Source organism: Crinia signifera, chromosome 4, assembly GCF_055691185.1.
Source record: "Crinia signifera chromosome 4, ASM5569118v1, whole genome shotgun sequence".
Classification (NCBI taxonomy): Eukaryota; Metazoa; Chordata; class Amphibia; order Anura; family Myobatrachidae; genus Crinia; species Crinia signifera.
Genome location: NC_139220.1, coordinates 107,171,969 through 107,195,179, shown reverse-complemented (window position 1 = coordinate 107,195,179; position 23,211 = coordinate 107,171,969).

The window sequence follows — 23,211 nt, the reverse complement described above, 5'->3', positions numbered from 1 at the left end:
TATCACCCTAGAGAAACATGTACAAGCAGTTCCACCCTCCCCCGTTTCAGGGAGCCGGACAGTGCAGAGAGAGATGACGGGCTGTTGTGGCAGCACAGCCTCTCTCCCCAGCTCAGCACAAGCTGCTCAGTGCCTTGTGCTGGGCTGGGGAGACAGGTAGCTGCAGGGACAGACTGTCATCTCTCTCCCTCCGCTGGTAGTGTGCATTCCCACACAGGAGGCCATGCTCCTTCTGCTTACCGGTGCCAGGCTGACCTGTCGGCGTCCCTGTGTGGTAGCACAGGCGAGCTTGTTCCACAGCAGCTAAGTGTCCTTCCGCAAACTTCTATGAGGACAACAATGGCCCAACCACTTAATCCTACCAGTTCCAGAAAATAACCGTCCTACCAGTTATAGAAGCCACCTTCACCTCCCCCCAAAAATATAAATTACCCATAATCGGGACAGAATAAAAAACATACCATCCTAAGGGGTGGTAAATGATTAAATAATTCCATTAGTAATTCTAAAAAGTGTTTAATTTTAATATAGCCAAGAATGAAAACAAAAGAATTGCAGCTTTTGTGTATAAAAAATGCAGTTATTACATATTTCTCCAGTTTCTAGTTGGCTCCCAACTCCATAAACATGTAACAATTCTATTAACGTAACACTACAATAATGACACGGAGACATCGGCTGGCATTAAAAAGTCAGAAATTTATTGATCAAATAATAATGCCAAAAAAGTGTTTGGTTTAAGTGTAGGCAAGAGCACGGACAAAACAAATGACACATAAGGAATGACTGAAGGAAAGGAGGTGGAAGGGGAGGGAGGGAAAGCCAGGGAAACACAAGATTACTCGGCAAGAGGTAAAACCATAAAACCTGCTGAGGGACTTATTATGTCCGAATTGTGTCCAAATTATGTCCAAATTATATCCAAATTATGTCCGAATTATGTCCATCTAGTCAGGCAAAAAATAGAAAATCCCTCAAGACCCCCACTGTTGAAAGTGGCGAGTGGCAGAAGCCCCGAGTAGGATAGACAGGGGAAGACAAAACAGACTAACAGGGAGAGACAACATAAAACAATGGCAGCATCAATGCAGCACAAGATTCACCATTTGGCAAATGGTGACACCTTTGTGCGCTCCGCTGCTTGTAAGTACATTCCTCAATTAATTAGCAATATAATATCACTCTCCTAAACGATCAATACCGGCAAGCGGTAAACTGTAAGTTACTATATATAGAAATAAAATGATTTAATGATAACAAATCAAGTTAAATCCCCAAGTATTAATTTAAGTTAAGTTTCCCATTTAACAATTCTATTCCCTTTGATCTCAATTTAAATCAACATATTTCGAACAAATCAAGATGTCAAAATCAAAACCTTATTAGGTCATATAAAGGATACTCCTAGAGCCGGATGGAGCGCTCACTGGGCAGCCTGCAGCCAGGAAGAACCTGGAGATGTTACCTGATCACTGAGGTAGAGGGCCGGGGTGCTGTGATGGAGGCTGATGTTCCGTGCCTGCAGGAGGAGGTCTTTCATACACAGGGCAGACTTCCTCGTATGGTGGCGGGTCAGGGTTCCACGCAAATCTTACCCAGGGCGGGAATCTGGGTGTTGTGTCTACAGGACTGAAAATACACAAATACAGGCATCATAGGTTATCACATGTGCACGTCACACTGATATCTCTAGTGTACTCCTTGTCCTCACAGTGTAAGCAGCATGGGGACAGTGGTCACCGGCTAATGGATAGCAGTTGTGAGATTTGGTTCATCTGCCCAGCTGGCGCCTGATTGGATGTATGCAGCAGGGTCACAGCTCTGTGCTAATGTATCTGTCAGCTACACGTGGAAGCCAGCACCTCCCTCTATTTATCTGCGGGTTAGGGTTAGTCTGCCTGGGGGATTACCTCAGTCCAAATGCCACGTTGGTGTTCTGAACGCCGACATACCATCTATATGTATCCCCCAATGCTGGGCGTAAAGGGTACATTAGATACAAGTGTCCAATTTCTGTATACCAGGAAGTCAGGCTATACCACACAGCATGCCCATCACACAGATCTGTTTCTAGCACCCACACGGCACCTGCCCAGTTACTGCCCGGAAACACCCATGTCACAGAGATCTGAGAATGCAGAACGCCTCCATCCGTGCCCATATGCCGTATCTGCAGTCTGCAAATGTCTGTGCCTGACTTCAACATGAGTTGTAACTGAGCAAAATAGCAACTCCCAGAGCTAGGCTGCAGGGGAGGCGGTGGTACCCAGCACAGGGAAAGGGGCACGCTGGGTCCCTCCGTGAGATGCGCCTCCAAAATATTACGAAGCCAGACGCAGACACCCCATTTTACAGGTCACAGTGGTTGTGACATCACATAGCCACCACAGTCCCACAAACAGTCTGAATAATACACCGGCATTGTCTGGACCACACTCCCACAATTCCCCCCTGCAGCAGTCTGTTGCCGCCCCCATCACTACTTAGACTGCAGTCACAGAGCGAGCGCTGTGTAAGTGATCACACACACACGTAGATCTCTGTTATGTGATGTATCATATCAATGTATCATTATCGGGCAGCATCGCATCGGGTCCCAGGGTCACCTCTATTCTAAATTGGTGGTAGCCCATTACAGCCTAGCCCCCCTAGCCATTAGCCCTCTAGCCATTAGCCCCCTAACCATTAGCACCCTAGCCATTTGCCCCTTAACCCATTAGCCCCCCTAGCCATTAGCCCCCTAACCATTAGCCCCCTAACCATTAGCCCCCTAGCCATTAGCCCCCTAGCCATTAGCCCCCTAACCATTAGCCCCCTAACCATTAGCCCCCTAGCCATTTGCCCCCTAGCCATTTTCCCCTTAGCCACGCTATTCCTTCAACACGCAGACTATTACATACATCCCATATCCGGATAAGATGGGGGATATTCCACTATCTCACTAAGGAGTCCAAGAGTTTATATCACGTTACCAGTGAGACATTTGTCCTACCGTCTGCTGAAGAGACTCTCGTACAGCGGTGGTGGATCAATTACGTCTCTTGCATTCCTGACACCGGAGCTGCCTTCTGCTTGGATGTCAAAGTATGATGGCGGAGGTGCTGGAAGGTTGATGGTTTCATTGTCTGCAAAAAATATAGAAATATATGGGTATATATACAGGATAGATAGATAGATAGATATGCAGAGTAGACCGGCACTCACCCTAGGGGTGCTAGGGGTGTGTTACCCCCACAGTGTTTGTTCCCAGATAGCAAGTCATGTGTGTACAAAGTTTGTTGTAAATTGCTCCAGCCATTCCAGAGTTTTGCTATCTGCTGGAATACTCTGTGCTGCTGCCTCACCCCTAGGGGTGCTAGGGGTGTGTTACCCCCACAGTATTTGTTCACAGATTGTAATTGTAATTGATATGTGAAATTGTGTTTTTTATTAATAAAAAATGAGCTGTAATTAAATCCAATTTGGAATTTTTTTAGTTGCATCGTCCGTGTTTTAATACGCTCGTCGATCGATAGATAGATAGATAGTTTTGTAAAGCACACCGGAATACGCTGCGCTATATAAGAAACTGTTAATAAATAAATGACATATATGAGACAGATAGAGAGATAGATAGATACATACATACATACATACATACGTACATACATACATACATACATACATAGAATGATATAAGACAGACAGACAGATAGATGACATATATTAGATATATAGATACATACATACATACATACATAGAATGATATAAGATAGATAGATAGATAGATAGATAGATAGATAGATAGATAGATAGATAGATAGATGACATATATTAGATATAAAGATACATACATACATACATACATACATACATACATACATAGAATGATATATGATAGATAGATAGATACATACATACATACATAGAATGATATAAGATAGATAGATAGATAGATGACATATATTAGATATAAAGATACATACATACATACATACATAGAATGATATATGATAGATAGATACATACATACATACATACATAGAATAATATAAGATAGATAGATAGACAGACATACAGATAGATAGATGTCATATATTAGATATAAAGATACATACATACATACATACATACATACATACATAGAATGATATATGATAGATAGATAGATACATACATACATACAATGATATGAGATACATACATACATACATACATATATACATACATACATACAATGATATAAGATAGTTAGATAGATAGATAGATCAGGGTTGCCTACCCTCCCGGTATGGCCGGGAGTCTCCCGAAAATCGGGTCCCCCTCCCGGTCCCCCGGAAGGGTGGGCAGCCCTCCCGGATTCAGGGGGGGACCCCCCCGTGCCACCGATCCTGCCACCAATCCGCGGGTCTCAGAGGAGTGGGCGGAGCTAAAATGGCAAAATTGCGTCATTTTAGCCCCGCCCCCTCCACGGAGATCCATGAATTCAGCGGTTTAGCATAATGGGGCGGGCTTAGTGACGTCTCGCTCGAGCCCCGCCCACCGAGCAGCTGCTGAAACTCTCCTCTCCGGGCTTCTCCCGGAGAGGAGAATATTAAAGTCGGCAACCCTGAGATAGATAGATACATAGATAGATACATAGATAGACCAGACTGCTGTGGATATCACCATCAATCCAATAGTAAAGCGATGTGCACCAGAGTATACATGACTGGAGCAGATCACTTTGCATTACACCGTATTACATAATGACATGTGTCAGCACTGGCTTAGCCCACATAACTGCCGCCTTCTCTGGGTGTGCCTGTCATCCACTGTCCCTGTAAATCACCAATAACACTGTTACCCTATATAACACCTGTCCCTACTGACTAATATTTCCTATAGACCAGCGGTCCTACAGCTATTGGCTAAGTTACACACCATCAGCCTATGACAGCAACATAACCGTAGTAAGTACTCACCCACAGTGATGCTGTAGGCCCGGTATACTGGTGGTTGTGACTCTACAGCAACTGGGTCCCCTTCTGGATCTGTGGTGATGTCCACTGTGGAGACAGCTGTGCACCTCATCAGCAGTAAGGAGCCAATGCCCAAAACAGCAAAGACTGGTCCAAGGATCTTCAGTACAGTGCTGCAGCCATCCTCTGGGTCACTCCGGCAGGACTCATAGGCGATGATGGTGATGAGCAACCCTGCAGTTGTTAGTGTCCCTCCAATCACAATGGGTAAGTGTCTAAGAATTTCCATTTTAACCTGTTAGAAACAGAGAAAGTTAATTTTCCAGATCATATACTCACCATATACTCACCATGAGTCTTCTCTGGCTGGCTGGCAAACTGTTATGGCAGGTGCACAGGTCAGGTGACTCATCACCAACTGCCACTTTTTCAAAGATGCACATTAGTAGCTGAGGGAAGCTCAGGGGTCCTGAGGGCCGACTGTGCAGGATATTTATCACAGCTTGTACAGACAGATAAAATACCAACCAATCACCTCCTAACTGCCATGCTACAGGCTGTGTTCGATTAATGGCAAGTTAGGAGCTTATTGGTTGGTACAATTTCTTACTCCAAAGTTTAATAAATCTGCTCAGATACAGATGTCTCATGTAACATACAATATAACTGCTCCGCAGTGTGCTATAGATAACATATAATGCATAGAATAATTTATGGGGCCACGCGGGCTAGATTATCAATAGGCCAGATGGAGCTGCAGCTCCAGGCCCACCATTACAATAGGCCCACAGGGTCTGCTGTGCTGCTGCAGATAGGAATTTTTTATTTCCTGTTACAGCCTGCAGCCTGCGAGTAGCCATGCGTACCCCCTCCTGGCCAGGACCCGTGACACCCCCACCCCACTCTCGCGGCTGTGGCGCCAGCGGAACGGATCACACCAGCACTTTTCCTGCTACAGCTACACTATAGCGTTCCTAGAAAGATGGGGAAGGGGGGAATGTAGGGAGACCCACGCACAAGTTACACCTTACAGTAAGACAATGTATGAGGTATCAATTAATTTGTCAATTTATGAGTCCACAATGCGAAAAAATTTATTCAATTGTTAGTCACTCATGTGGAGGTGCACCCCTGAGAGCAAAAATGTAGCATCAGAAAAAAGGGGAGAAAAAGTACTCTCCTTTGTTTGGGGGCACGCTTTTGTAGAAAAATAAATTTCTAAGTAATGGTAATAGAATTTAAAACATAGCTTTTTTTTTTTTTTTTGAAAATATATTTATTCAGAGTCAACAATAAAACAAATACAAACTTTGGTACGTTCTGGCACCCGTCATAAAGAAAGAAGCAAGACATTTTCAAGTAACATTAGTTTTGTCCATGTCCAGAGTTACAATTAGGACATTGTTAACTCATCAATTTTCTATTAAGGGGGGGGGGAGGGTGGGTATGTTGTTGGAGTGGGGAGGGATAAAGGGGTGGGGAGGGGGGGGGAAGGGTATCATGGTAATATACATTGTATGAACATTCATGATGCAATAAAATCTCACATTAATCACTCTAGACATTGTGTATATCGATTGTTTTGTAGATATCATCTCTTAATGGTTGCATGCGGCTGTCGATGAATGGGCCCCACACCCTGAGAAATCGTGTGGGGGGTGTGCCTGTATGCCGAAGTATATCGTATCGGTCATAGTATAGGTATTTTAGAAGTAGTGATTCCACTTCCATGATATTTGGGATGTGGGGTTTGATCCAGGCATTTAGGATTGCCTTTTTTGCCACCGTGACTACAAGAGTCAGGATGGGGATTAATTGAAGTTGGGGTGGGGTGAGAGCCCATTCATCAAAGTTCGCAAATAGGAGAGGTATTGGGTGCAGTTGGACCTGTAGTCGGAAGTTGGAGTTGATAAAGTATATGAGTTTATACCAGAATCTCTTAATATATTTACAGTTCCAGAGGTTGTGCAGGTAGGTCGCCGTTTGGTGTTTACATTTGGGACAAAGGCCCGTCTCGTCTTGTACATAATGACTTCTTTGCTGCTGGGTAATATACGCTCTATGGAGCGTTTTTATGTGTACCTCTTGTAGGATTGAGGCTTTCAGTGTGCGTATAGTGCTGTGATAGTATTTGTATATAAGGGAATTATCGTTTATCTGAGGGAGGTCTTGTGTCCATTTGTGTGTGATTTTTTCCCAGATTGGTTTTGCTGGTTTTTCAGCTATAGCATTGTATAGGAGTTTGGTTTTGTATTTGTTGTTCTGGAATTTTGTTACCATGCTGCACAACCCCTGATCTGTCGGGTTGGGGAACTGTATTGTAGGCAGGGACTTTGCATAGTGTCTTAGCTGGTGTAAAGCGTAGAAGCTATCCGCTGGGAGCCCATACCTGTTTTGTAGTGCCGAGGTTGCCCTTAGCTCTCCTCCAGGGTCGAATACTTGGGAGATGGCCTTTAGGCCTTTGTTTTGCAAGCGATGGAATATGGAGCTGTCCACTCCTGGTGAGAACATCGGGTTTCCCCAAATGGGGAGCCAAGGCGATGAACGAGGATTGTGGCCCTGAGCAGCAGAGACCGACCACCATGCTGTGTGTATGTCCTTGAAAAGAATGTTGTTGTAAATTCGTGTGGGAATGTGTTTTTTGGGGGTATGTATGAGTGCTCCTGGGGAGTAGGGGGCGAACATGGCACTATCCACGTGGAAATCGGAGTAGTCACTCCTTTCCAGTAACCATCCCATAGCAAATCTGCATAAGAGTGTTTTGGAGTATTGTTTTAAATTCGGGATGTTTAACCCTCCCAATGGTTTGGGCAGGTGAAGCTTGTGCAGTGCTATTTTGGGCTTCTTGGCGTTCCAAAGAAAATTTGTCAGCAAGGAATTTATTTTGAGAGTGTCTCCGTTTTTCAACGAGATGGGGAGCATCTGCATGACATACATCAACTTGGGCAGTGTCATTGATTTTATAACTTCGGTTCTGCCCAGCATCGATAAAGGTAGGTCTTTCCACGTGGATAGTGACTTTGTTATGGATTGGATTATTGGATCATAGTTTGCAGAGTATAATTGGCTTGGTTTTACAGGGATGTGGATTCCTAAATATTTAATCTGTGTTTTTTGGATTTTTATATTACAGAGGTTTGTGTCGTCTGGGAAGGAAGGGGGGGTGCCTCTCAGGGTCATTAGTTCTGATTTGTGGATATTTATTTTGTACCCAGAAAAGGATCCGAATTGCTTAATAATGTGGTAAGCGTTGGGCAGGGAGTGTTGTGGGGCAGTGAGGAACAGCAGCATATCATCTGCGAACAGAGATACTCGCAAGTCTACAGAGCCATTTTGGATTCCTTGAAATGTTGGGGTCTGTCTAAGGGCTATCGCTAGGGGTTCTAGGGCCAGGGCGAATAGGAGTGGGGACAGGGGGCAGCCCTGTCAGGTGCCTCTTAGTATTGGGAATGGTTCTGATAAGATTCCATTACAAGATATTCTGGAGGCAGAGCCATTATATAATGTTTGTAATAGGGAGATAAATTGTTCAGGGAAAGAGAATTTGCGTAGGGTGGTGTAGAGGTGCTCCCAGTGGACCATGTCGAAGGCCTTCTCCGCATCCAGTGACAGTACCGCCAGCGCGGGGCCCGACATGTCCCACTGGGAGCATTGTAACACTGACAAGACTTTTCTGATGTTTGTCACGGGATTGCGTCCCATGACAAATCCGGTCTGGTCCCCGTGGACCAAACTGGGGAGTATTGGTTTCAATCTGTCTGCCAGAATTTTTGTGAGTATTTTGTAGTCTAGGTCTAGTAAAGAAATAGGTCTGTAGGATGCGGGGTCTGACAGGTCCCGACCTGGTTTAGGGAGGACTTTGATCGTTGCCGCGTTAAAGTATAGAGGGGCTTGGTCATTATGTAGTATAGAGTTATAGACTTTGACTAAGAGAGGGGCGATTTGGGGGGCTAATAGTTTAAAATATTCCGAGGTCAGTCCATCTGGACCTGGGGCTTTGCCTGGTTTAAGGCCTGCAATGGCTTTTAAGACTTCATCAGTCGTGAAATCTGTGCATAACGTTGTGGAGGTAGAGGGTGGCAGGTGTGGGATAGGGAGATGATTCCAGAATTGTACAGCTGCATGCTCGTCAGATGTAGGAGCAGCATATAAGGATGTGTAAAAGGCGTTTAGGGTCTGGGCGATTTGAGCATTAGTAGTAGTAAGTGAACCATCTTGGCGTTTTAGGGGGTGGATAGTAGAGGGCGATTGGTGACCTTTAAGGAGGTTGGAAAGTAGTTTACTTGACTTATTGCCGTATCTGTGGAATTTGGCGTTAGCGGCAAAGGTATATAGTGCCTCAGACTTGACAAACAGTCCTTCGAAGGTAGATTGGGCTTGATTATATTTTCGTTTTGATTCCGGGGATGGGGAGAATTTGAATTCTGTGAATGCATTTGTTAGGTCAGACTGGGCTTGGGCGAAATCTAGGGCTATGGTTTTCTTTTGGTGGGATGTATGAGCTATTATGGCTCCTCTTATTACTGTTTTAGATGTTTGCCAGAATAAAGTTGGGTTGGAGTCCATTATGTCTCCATTGTGGTGGGCATAATCTGCCCATGTTTTTTGCACAACGGCTTTTAGGGATTCTGAAGTTACTATATTAGATGGGCATTTCCATGAGATAAAGGAACTCTGTTCATGTGTCAGTCGAAATGAGATCCATATTACAGCATGGTCTGATAAGCTTATGGGTTCTATGTGGGTCAGGAGGATTTTTGGAAATAAATTGGTTGAGGCAAGGATATAATCAATTCTGGAGAGCGTTCCCTGTGCGGCAGAGAGGCATGTGTATTCTCTGTCAGTGGGGTGAAAAATGCGCCATAGGTCCAATAGGTGGAGCTTGGTCGCCAAAGCTGGGACTCCCAGATTTGGCAGTTTTCTTGTATTAGGGAATTGCCTGTCTAGGCCTGTGTGAGATATTAGATTTAGGTCTCCACATAATAGAATAGGGAGGTGCATATGTGGGGTGAGTATTTTTAATATGTTTTGGAAAAAGGATTTGGTATATGTGTTTGGTGCATAGACGTTGAAAAGAATGTATTGTGTTTGTGCAATCGTTAGGCGTGTGAGGGTATATCTACCATCTGGATCGGAGTAGAGTGTGTCAGCCGTCAGTGGTGTGCGTCTCCTGCTCAAGACCACGACTCCACGCGCCTTCGAGTTGTACGAGGCAGATGATAGTACCTGCCATTGGAGAATATTGAGCTTGGCAACCTCCGCTGGTATCAGGTGGGTCTCCTGTAAACAGACAATGTCTAAATTAAGTTTATTTAAATACATTAACACTTTTTTACGTTTTTGTGGGGAGTTGATACCGCCCACATTCCAACTACCAAGGGTTAGCGTCGACATCTAAGTAATAGGGGGGTGGAAGGGTGTATACACTTTTCTAGAAGACAGGAGTCGTGTTCTATATATATCAATATTGCAGCATTGATACCTTTTAGGGAGAAGGGTGGGAGGGGAGAGGGGGAGAGGGGTAGAGTCACAAATTATAGATAGACTTCCAAATAGAAATATCAAAATTACAACAACCACCGATATTATGTTCATCGGTGCTACGACGGTGCTCCTTAGAACCGAGGAGCCCAAATTATAACATAACTTGGTAACAAAACCTTTTGTATCGCCCGCCAGGCGTTTTAACTGAACCATAGGTAGGTAGAGGGAAAGAACAGGGGGGGGGGGGGGATAGGGAGGGTGGAATACTGCAGAACAGGGAGTAATAGGGGTGGTGTAGTCATGAGTGCAGTATATTCTACTTTTAAGGTAATCATCGTTAATGACTGAGGTAATATTATCACTTTATAACACTTGTTAACTATAACTTATGCGGATAAGAACTTGTTATTTAGCTCAGGTTCAGGAAACGTGTGTCCATGCTGAACCATAACCTTTCACATCGGGAGCTTTGTGTTCATATAAAGACAGTGCCGTTGCGTCTTAACGGAGGAAGGCAAAGGTGGTGGTAGAGAAGACTGTTCTGTCTCAGAACTTTGGTAACATTCTGACTGCAGGCAGTGTCCAGTGGTGATGGGTATGAAATATCCATGAGAGGGGGGGGGGGGTTGTGAGATGCGGAATCAGATGAGATGTAGATGATAAATGGATGAGATGGGTGAGGTGCGGGTGATGTCTCTCCATTAGTCTGGGGTTGCTGCCCAGTCAATTTGGTCCGCTTGCTGTGGGGCTGGGGGCGTCGCCTCTCGGAGGTATGCTTCTGCGTCTAAGTGCGATAGAAAATCCTTATATGAGTTGCCATCAAAGATTCGCAGTCGCGCAGGGTATATCATTGCGAATTTCACCCCATCACGAATAAGCTTTGAGCAGGTCGGGGCAAAGTCTTTTCTCGCTTTAGAGAGTTCAGCCGAGTAATCTTGGAACACTAGAATCTTGTGTCCCTGCCAGGAAATGTCTCGCACCTTGCGAGAGGATGTCCAGATAAGTTCCTTGTGCAAGAAGTTTAAAGTTTTAAAAATCACAGCGCGGGGTCTGGCGCCCTCCTGTGGCCGTAATGTTCCCAATCTGTGTGCACGTTCTATAATCAGATCATTACATTTGTCAGTAATATGGAGTAATTCTGGCAGTGTAAATCTGATAAAGTCAAATAGCTCTTGCCCTTTCACTGTTTCAGGTATGCCTATCAGGCGCAGATTACATCTTCTCGACCTGTTTTCCAGGTCTTGGACTTTGTTGTGAAGGTGATCTATTTCTTTATTTGCAGATTGCAGGGAGGATTTTAGTTCAGCTATATCAGCAAAATTAGCTCCCACCGTTTGCTCTGTGGACTGAAGTCTGTGGTGTAGCTGATCTATTCTCCTGCTCAGGGTGTCAGTCTGTGCTTGCAGCAGTGGGCCTATGGCTGTTCTGATGGCGTCAATCATATCCCCATAGGTGACTGGGGCGTCTGGGGAGGGTAGTTGCTGCAGCGACTGCTGGTACTCACTGTGCGGTGTCCCCAGGTCCCCTTGCGGGGTTTCATGCTGGGAGGGAGTGGAATCCCTGGAGGTAGATGGTGAGGAGGACGGTGCTGCGCGGCGGGAGATGGCGTCCGGCGCCATCTTGGGACCAGGAGTCTTGGTCTCTTTGTCTCTCCTGCGGCTCTGACTGATTGGCATTGCGCTGAAATAGCGCTTCATGCAGCAGTGGGGAGATGTAGGAGGGATGAGGATGACAGCTGGCGGGCTTTGTGGAGGCGTAAAAGCCGATAAAACGGGTGTTTGGGCTCCCGGTTATCGGAGCTCTGTTCCCCTGCTACTGCTGCATCAGGGGGCGGAGCCGGAAGTCCTAAAACATAGCTTTTAATGATACTAATAAAAGATTGTTGAAGGACAAGGACACAGACAAACTACACAAAACGTATAAGATTGGTTAGTATAACCAATAGTGACTCACTCGAGTCTTGTCAAAAAAAATTGCTGACGTAAAAAAAGTTGAATTACCAGGTTTGTATAGTAAATAGACTAATATTAAAGTTTAATCACAATGGATAAGTCTATTATATACTGCTGGTATTTTTACAATTGTAGCGAAATGAAAAGACGTATCATAAATATGGCCAACACCAATAATTGTATGGTTTGTACCCACATGCAAATTTCAGATTTTATAAATTATATCAGAGTGCAGTAATTCTCTGGGTACAGTTTTTACTGAAATTTAAGCATCCAGGAAAGCGATGGTAGCCACAAGGTCTGGTGATTGCTGTATAGACTTATGATTTTTAGACAAATGTATAGTAAGGTAAGAATGCCGTCACTGATGTTGTCCCGACCAACTAGTCCTAGTTCTGGGTCGAGGCAATATGTATCTCAGTGCTGTGAAGCCAGATTTACAGAAATTAGAGAGTGAAAAACGGATAAGCATCTGCTGCCTCTTGCCCCTGGATAAGGTGCCCTGTTGATAATATATCAGAGCAGGGTCTAGCCGAAATCCTTTCGGTAGAGATGAGAGTGCTGATGATATGGAAATGTGACAAGAGTGCCCAGATAGGGTGTGTAGAGACGACTTATATCGGGTGGATTGGTAGGCTGCTGCTTCCCATATGTCCGAACATTGATGGGAAGTGAGTGGTACATACCACACGATAGCGTTAATTGACAGAAAGGGATGTCTCCTTTCCCTTCATGCAAATATATGGTGCCCTGTTGCGCAGTGGACAGTGCAGGGTCTTGCCATATCTCACATGAAGTAGGTAGGGAATCTCTTGAATAAAAGATGTGGAGAAGGAAGAGACAAAGAGGAAAAGACGCACTGGTATACTGATAATAATTTTACAGTATTGCAAACAATGTTGCTTCAGTGCATAAGAAGAGTCTGGCGTTCAAGTATGAGCATAAGTAATTACAGTATATACTACCCACAATTAAGATGGAGGTTAGTGTTGGGGATTTGCGTATATAAATAAATGATCAATACAGACAATCAGCAGGAAAGGTAATCAGTGTAACCGTCAGGCGGCGGTAGTTATAACTGTGCAAGTCGGTGTGGCTAACACCGCTTACCTGCTGCAGGAGAGCTCCGTGTTCTCCGTGAGCTCCCAGCATGTGTCCTGATCGGCGCTAAGTATCGGCGTCACTGTCAGCCGGCGCCGCAGGCAGTGTATGCGTGCAGACAGCTGTTTTGCTATGAGCTTCGTCAGTGCTGGCGTGTGTATCACACGTCAGTGTATTTATTGGCTGCCCTCGCTATAGGCTAGTGCCTGTAGGTGTGTCTGGGCAAGAGGGGTAGGTGTGTCTACCTTGCATGTTTTGACTGCGGAATATTCTGAGTTGCATTCTTGTAGCGCTTACGTGTAGCAGATACATACAGTGTGGCTGCAAATCTACATTGGTATTGCGCTATGGAAATAAGGAGAAAAACGGAAGAATAATTGAGGCATCAACTTGTTTAGATAATAGAAAAAATGCGCTGTGATAAAAGGCGAAAGAACAATAAGGATAATAAAAGTAAAAAGTAAAAAGCCTGCATTCGTAAGCTAAGGTTAGAAAATGTCCCATAGTTTAGGGAATGTATTATTATTCCCTTGCTACAAGATAATAAAGTAATATATTGCCAGTTTCACATAGCAAAAAAGGAACTCTGTTACAGTTATGTATCATACAGGGCAGTGATCTCAAATAGTTGGATACACACTTGAAACAAATTTATTGAAAGAGGTATCCAGAGAACTAGCGTATTTGAGGCAGCGAGGAGTAGTCCCAATACTGGTCTATAATTTGTGTGGATAACAAAAAGGACTGAAGAGACTGACTAAGATAATCTATGATCAGATTTAAAAATAAAAGAGACATAAATATGCATGGGAACAATCAAGGATGAGAATTAAAATTAAATAAATGTGAGAAGGAAAATGTGTGCAAAGTAAGAATGACATGTGTATATAAAATAGTCAGTGGATGACATGTTGTTGAAAAAATGAATTATAATATTGGTGTATATAAAGATAATAATAATAAAGGTAATGGTAAATTGTTATAAAAGGGTGAAAAATGATAAATTATTATAGTATTAGTGATAGATAAATTGATTAAAGTATATGAGTGAAATAAAAATTATTTCTAATGATATTGATAATAAAAATGAATATAAATAATAATAATAATAATAATAATAAGAAGAATAAGAAGAAGAAGAAGAAGAATAAAAATGAAAAATAAAAATAATAATAATAAATATAAATAAAAATAATAATAATAATAATAAAAATAAAAAAATTAAAAATTTTTTTTTGAAAAAATTGGAAAAATAAGAATAAATGTGAGTAGTGCCTAGAGATTTAATTAAATGTGAACACTGGAGAAAAGTGTTGTAATAATAGTAAGGTGTAAACATACACATTAAGGTATCCCTCTAATAAATCCTCTAATGGGGGGAAAAAAAGAGAGAATAAAAGTGAGGAAGTTTTGTGGGTATATGTGCGCAGGTGGGGAAATAAGTGAAAATAATTTCATGAATATTGAAGGAGGCATAAAAGGGAGAATATTTTAAGTAATTGAACGGTGGTAAATATTATATAACCGATATTACTAAAGAAATGCTCGTTCAAAGAAAAGAGTTGTAACTGGTGTATTCGTTCAGGCCATTGGGAACCACGGTGTTAAGCTCAAATATCCATTTACTTTCTTTTTTGAGGAGCTCTTGTGTAAGATTACCTCCTCTTATCCCAAGTCGAATTTGTTCAAATCCAAATGCTTTAAGATCTTTGGGATTGCCTTCATGTTTACTGAGAAAGTGGCGGGCCACTGAGGTGAGTTTCTTAAAGTTGGTGATATCTTTTTGGGCATTCCTGATATTTCCAATGTGCTCCAATACCCTGTTTTTAAGGGCCCTGGTAGTCATGCCCACGTATTTGAATTCACATGGACAGGTCAGGCAATAGATCACTCCCATTGTGCTGCAGCTAATAAATTGCTGAATAGTATGTATTTTCCCATATCTGTTTGTGATTTTTTCCACCTTCTGTATGTGGGGGCATGCCTTGCAATTTCTGCATGCATACGTTCCTCTCAGTCGTGGTTTGTTTCTGGGGACTCCAACATAATGGCTATTGACCAAGGTGTCTCTTAGGTTTCTAGATCTTCTCCAGCTAAATGCTGGGTTGTCTGGTAACGCCTTTTGTAGGTCCCTATCATTCTTTAGAATGTGCCAATGTTTGCCAATGATGCTTTGAAGTTCTTTCCACTCCTTACAGTATTCTGTAACATATCTCAGGGCAGATGTTTCTTTATTGGATTCTTTTTTCTTGGGAAAGATGAGGTCTTCTCTATTGGTTTGTAGAGCAATGGATCTTGCTTTCTTCACTGCTCTCCTACTGTAGCCCCTTTCCATCAGGCGTTTCATAAGTTCATTGCTTTTGATGTTAAAAGTCTCTCTGCTTGAGCAGTTCCTCCTCAATCTTAGAAATTCTCCTTTTGGGAGGTTTTTGACAGTGGGGGGAAAGTGTGAACTGTCCCTGTGGAGAAGGCTATTAGTTGCGGTTTCTTTGCGATACAACTCTGTTTGAATGTAGTCGTCGGAACCCCGGAAGATGTATAAGTCCAGGAAGATAGCATCTTTCTGGCTGATGTTAAATGTGAGTTTTAGATTAAAGATGTTGTTGTTTAGTATTGCGATGAACTCCAGGAGCACTGACGAAGCTCATAGCGAAACAGCTGTCTGCACGCATACACTGCCTGCGGCGCCGGCTGACAGTGACGTCGATACTTAGCGCCGATCAGGACACATGCTGGGAGCTCACGGAGAACACGGAGCTCTCCTGCAGCAGGTAAGCGGTGTTAGCCACACCGACTTGCACAGTTATAACTACCGCCGCCTGACGGTTACACTGATTACCTTTCCTGCTGATTGTCTGTATTGATCATTCATTTATATACGCAAATCCCCAACACTAACCTCCATCTTAATTGTGGGTAGTATATAATTACTTATGCTCATACTTGAACGCCAGACTCTTCTAATGCACTGAAGCAACATTGTTTGCAATACTGTAAAATTATTATCAGTATACCAGTGCGTCTTTTCCTCTTTGTCTCTTCCTTCTCCACATCTTTTATTCAAGAGATTCCCTACCTACTTCATGTGAGATTTGGCAAGACCCTGCACTGTCCACTGCGCAACAGGGCACCATATATTTGCATGAAGGGAAAGGAGACATCCCTTTCTGTCAATTAACGCTATCGTGTGGTATGTACCGCTCACTTCCCATCAATGTTCTGACATATGGGAAGCAGCAGCCTACCAATCCACCCGATATAAGTCGTCTCTACACACCCTATCTGGGCACTCTTGTCACATTTCCATATCATCAGCACTCTCATCTCTACCGAAAGGATTTCGGCTAGACCCTGCTCTGATATATTATCAACAGGGCACCTTATCCAGGGGCAAGAGGCAGCAGATGCTTATCCGTTTTTCACTCTCTAATTTCTGTAAATCTGGCTTCACAGCACTGAGATACATATTGCCTCGACCCAGAACTAGGACTAGTTGGTCGGGACAACATCAGTGACGGCATTCTTACCTTACTATACATTTGTCTAAAAATCATAAGTCTATACAGCAATCACCAGACCTTGTGGCTACCATCGCTTTCCTGGATGCTTAAATTTCAGTAAAAACTGTACCCAGAGAATTACTGCACTCTGATATAATTTATAAAATCAGAAATTTGCATGTGGGTACACACCATACAATTATTGGTGTTGGCCATATTTATGATACGTCTTTTCATTTCGCTACAATTGTAAAAATACCAGCAGTATATAATAGACTTATCCATTGTGATTAAACTTTAATATTAGTCTATTTACTATACAAACCTGGTAATTCAACTTTTTTTACGTCAGCAATTTTTTTGACGAGACTCGAGTTAGTTATACTAACCAATCTTATACGTTTTGTGTAGTTTGTCTGTGTCCTTGTCCTTCAACAATCTTTTATTAGTATTATTAAAAGCTATGTTTTAAATTCTATTACCATTACTTAGAAATTTATTTTTAAGTATTCTATTACCATTACTTAGAATTTATGTATTTTTCTACAAAAGCGTGCCCCCAAACAAAGGAGAGTACTTTTTCTCCCCTTTTTTCTGAAGCTTCACTAAGCTGCCTAGGGAACCGGCCGCTGAAGGGCGCCCCTTGTTCATTTAACATTTATATTAAGGCGTCTAATGCATTATTGAGATGAACCTTTTCTTTCAACTTAAACCTTGATTACCCCTAGCAGTAAATCACACGGACACATGACCTGAAATAACTCACACGGACACGTGACCTGAAATAACGACACGGACAACCACTGCATTAGTTTAAAAAGGTAAAGGGTATTTATTGTGGTATGACCCTATTGAAAGGGATGGCCTAGAGAGCGCTTGGAGACAGCCAGTCATAAACGTTAGCAATGGCGGCGACTACAACGCCCCAACTTGTAACTAGGGCGAGGAACCGCCCCCATTGAATTCAAAGCCAGCCTGCGCTGTGACTGTCTTGCCGCCCCTCCTAGGGCCTAATGAGGACAGTTCTAAAAGTGTCCTGCGTCCCCCCTCGGGGGCAGAACTCACCAGCCTTCCTGGCAGAGGGTGGCAATACCTCACAGTGACCACCTGTACTTCAAACTGGACTGCTGATCGAGAGCGCCTTCCCGCCAATTAATATTAAAATTGATGAGAGCCAAATTTGGGTGACGGCCGAAAGGCCATGTGGTAGGTTAACACAAGGGAGGGAGGGTGGGAATCCAGACTCAAGAGGAAGATGGATCACCTGACTACCTCTTATATACCTCCACCTAAGCTACCACCCCTTCTACACCTGATTGGCTACCCCATCTATACTGCACTTCTATGGGTAAGTGACACTCTGATTTCTATCTTTGTCATACCTCCCAAACTGCACCGACTCTTATATTCCCTCATGCCTAGGCAGCCCTCGCTCTCTCTAAGGCGTCTAATGCATTATTGAGATGAACCTTTTCTTTCAACTTAAACCTTGATTACCCCTAGCAGTAAATCACACGGACACATGACCTGAAATAACTCACACGGACACGTGACCTGAAATAACGACACGGACAACCACTGCATAAGTTTAAAAAGGTAAAGGGTATTTATTGTGGTATGACCCTATTGAAAGGGATGGCCTAGAGAGTGCTTGGAGACCAGCCAGTCATAAACGTTAGCAATGGCGGCGACTACAACGCCCCAACTTGTAACTAGGGCGAGGAACCGCCCCCATTGAATTCAAAGCCAGCCTGCGCTGTGACTGTCTTGCCGCCCCTCCTAGGGCCTAATGAGGACAGTTCTAAAAGTGTCCTGCGTCCCCCCTCGGGGGCAGAACTCACCAGCCTTCCTGGCAGAGGGTGGCAATACCTCACAGTGACCACCTGTACTTCAAACTGGACTGCTGATCGAGAGCGCCCTCCCGCCAATTAATATTAAAATTGATGAGAGCCAAATTTGGGTGACGGCCGAAAGGCCATGTGGTAGGTTAACACAATGGAGGGAGGGTGGGAATCCAGACTCAAGAGGAAGATGGATCACCTGACTACCTCTTATATACCTCCACCTAAGCTACCACCCCTTCTACACCTGATTGGCTACCCCATCTATACTGCACTTCTATGGGTAAGTGACACTCTGATTTCTATCTTTGTCATACCTCCCAAACTGCACCGACTCTTATATTCCCTCATGCCTAGGCAGCCCTCGCTCTCTCTAAGGCGTCTAATGCATTATTGAGATGAACCTTTTCTTTCAACTTAAACCTTGATTACCCCTAGCAGTAAATCACATGGACACATGACCTGAAATAACTCACACGGACACGTGACCTGAAATAACGACACGGACAACCACTGCATAAGTTTAAAAAGGTAAAGGGTATTTATTGTGGTATGACCCTATTGAAAGGGATGGCCTAGAGAGCGCTTGGAGACCAGCCAGTCATAAACGTTAGCAATGGCGGCGACTACAACGCCCCAACTTGTAACTAGGGCGAGGCAGAGCCGGCCTTAGGTATAGGCAAACTAGGCAATTGCCTAGGGCATTTGGAATGCCTAGGGGCATCAACAGCTTCTGCTGATTAAAATGATATGCAACATGCCTATATTCTGTGTGTGAGTGGCATTTGGATACAGCCGGTATCTGCATATGAAATAGTGTATTCATGGAGATCACTGTAACATACTGTAGCATTCTCTATGCAGGTACAGCCACAGTCGCACACAGAATATAGGCATGCCACATATCATTTTAATCATCGGAAGCTCCGTGTGTGTGCTGGTCATAACAATGCAAATAAGACAAATTTTCAGCAAAAAATGCACCCAACGTTAGCAGAACTGGCCAGGAGCTGCATGGCTTATTGAGGCAAGATGTATGAGGAAACATCTGTATCCAAGCAGAGGCAGAGGTCACAGTGTTAGCGGCTGTGCGAGTGCTGTCTGGGGGTGGGTTGGTTGTGCAATAGTGTTCGGCATATGTGTAAGGGGCATTATGTGTGTCATGTATAAATGCATTAATAATGTGCGACATATGTGTAACAGGCATTATGGCCTTTATTCAGATCTGATCGCAGTACAAATTTGTTTGGAAAATGGGCAAAACCATGTGCACTGCAGGTGGGGCAGATGTAACATGTGCAGACAGAGTTAGATTTGCGTGAGTTATTTTGTTTCTGTGCAGGGTAAATACTGGCTGCATTATTTTTACACTGCAATTTAGATTTTACGTTTCAACACACCCCACCCAAATTTAACTCTCTCTGCACATGTTACATCTGCCCCACCTGCAGTGCACATGGTTTTGCCCATTTTCCAAACAAATTTGTACTGCGATCAGATCTGAATAAGGGCCTATGTGTATAAGGGCATTAATTATGTGCAACATATGTGTAATGGACATTAGGTGTGTCATGTGTATTAGGGCATTAATAATGTGCAACATATGTGTAAGGGGCATTATTGATATAAGGACATTAATAATGTGTGTCATGTGTTAGGGGCATTACTGTGTGGCATTATCAGGGGTACCGAGAGAAAGGGGTAGGGGGTACAAATTACCCAGGCCAAAGTCTGATGGAAGGGCCCAGTGGGGGCCCCGGGCCCCCTCTCCTTAAGTGACAGCAGCAGCAGCAGCAGCTGCAGCTCTTCTCCTCTGCCCAGCACACACTGCTTTGTGCTGGGTTGCAGTGTGGCCATGGAGGTGCTTAAAATAAAATATTTTCTCAGGATTTTTTTCTAAGGGTATAATGTGAATAATGTGAGGAGTAATGTACATAAGGTAAAGTGGTACTACTGTGTTATGTAACGTGAATAAGGGACACCATCGCATGATATAATGTGAATAAAGTTGCACTACTGTGTGGCATAATTTGAATTGTGGGTACTATTGGGTGGCCATGCCCCTTCCCAGCAAGAACACACCCCTGTTTGGGCTGCGTACTGAATGTGTGCACTGTTTCTATTTAAAATATTGCGGGAAGGGGCACCAAAATGATGACTGCTATGATGAGGGTTGATGGTGCTGGGAAAGGGGAGCAGGGTCAGAGGCGGAACTAGTGGCGTTGCTAGGGGGCACCAGCCAAAATCTTGCCTAGGGCGTCATTTAGGCTAGGGCCGGCTCTGGGGCGAGGAACCGCCCCCATTGAATTCAAAGCCAGCCTGCGCTGTGACTGTCTTGCCGCCCCTCCTAGGGCCTAATGAGGACAGTTCTAAAAGTGTCCTGCGTCCCCCCTCGGGGGCAGAACTCACCAGCCTTCCTGGCAGAGGGTGGCAATACCTCACAGTGACCACCTGTACTTCAAACTGGACTGCTGATCGAGAGCGCCCTCCCGCCACAGCTGGGTTCAAAAAATGTCACTTAAAGGCAATTACTGTAGAACCCAAGCCCACCAAACCTATCAATAACTTAGTCAACCAGAGTAACACAAACCTAATCCCCTATCTGCAACCACTGAACAAGTCCTGAAGTAGAACGGCCATGCCTGATTCCGACAAATGTACACCATCACTTCTGTAGAAGGATGGGGTCTCCAGGGCTAAAGAGGGGTGTCTAACCGCTGTGCCTCCCATGGACGTGACTGCTTTGGAGACCGCAAAGTTGACCTTGCGTCTGATCTTCTCTAATGACTTGGGGTTCCAGCAGCCTCTCCAGTTGAAACGAGGCACTATGTCAGACCAAACTATCCGCAATCCAGGCCAAAGGCCTACCAGAGTCTTAAGATCAGCCTCGATCCTCAAAATAAGGCCTATGCTGGTTCCCCGGCCTAAGTCGTTACCTCCTAGGTGTACCACCAAAACATCCGGGCGACCCCAGCGACGCTCTTTATCTGACAATAATGGTAAAAGACCATTCCACCGGAGACCCCTGACACCGAACCAATGTACTGCCTTCGCCCCTAGCTCTGCCCGGGCCCTGACAGCTAACTGATGATTGGATGCCCAGAAAATGTATGAATGCCCGACGAACCAGACAGTGGCATGAGTCGTTGAAGGGGGGGGAAGGGCTGAAAAAGAAAACCCTAACCGGTTAGCATTCAAACTTAAACTGTATAATGCACAACGTAGGGTTAGACATATAATGCACAACATGAATTAGTACACTAGAATCCAAGTGAAGGGGAAAACCTTAAAAAACCTCCGGTGGACTTGAGGGGGGGGGGGGAAGCCAATTGTAATCAGCCCACTATCGGAGGAAAAAGTAAAAAATTCCCTTCACACCGTCGATTCCGTAACGCTGCCGTTACAAAACCGATTGTAAACATAGTTTTTGGATCCAGCGCCAAAGGCGCGTGCTAAACCTTATCTAGACGTATATAAGATTTATAAGCGGAGGACTTCCAGCGGCCGAGTCGCTGAATGGCATGCACTGGAAGGCCCTCCGCTGCTGCGTTGGTGGCCGCACCAATACGGAACGAATGTGTCCTGTAATCGGCGACCTCCAAACCCAACGCAGCCACACAGCGCTTAAACACAGCAGTGAATTGAAAGTGCATCAAGGGTGATGCATCAGCGTGCGCAAAGAACTGTGCCGGGGGTGCCGGCCTCAGAGGCAAATATGCCGCGGCAAGGCGCACAGGGCATATGTCCCCTTCCGGCTGGGACTTCAGGGTGACCCAGCGGCCCTTGCCCAACTGATCGGTCTTGGACCGGCGGATTTTGCAAAGGACTAAACCTTCCTGGAAGACCATGTCTTCATACCGCAAACTGGAATCAGTGGCACTCTTATTGGCCGCTACAAGCTCGCTCACCCTGAAGGCCCCAAAGAACGCAAATGAGAACGCCGCTCGAAAGAGCGACGCCTCCTCTGCGCTGTCCGCCATGCTCTGCACACAGTTAATTAACTTCCTAAGCATCAGCGGGTCGATTGGCTTGGGCGAATCCGCTGCTACAGGGCGTTCTTTAGCCCACCCATGCAAGGCCTTAGTCAATACAAAGGACTTGGTGGGATCCTGCACCCCGAGCAATTTGGCGTGGAAGGATATCCCCGCTAGGGCTGATGACATGGCGGATTTAGACCTGCCAGCTTTGTAATGGCCCCATACGAACGCCAGCAAACGGTCATCGACCGACTTACCACTGTTCGCCGGGGACTCCTGAAATGCCTCCCAGTCTTGCTGTGCCGCAGCGTACGCCCTACGGGTGGAGGGGGCCAGGGATCGCAATGCTAGCCCCATCATGTCTGCTCTACAATCTGCCACACAGAACATGGACAAGTAACCCCAAGGGGAGATG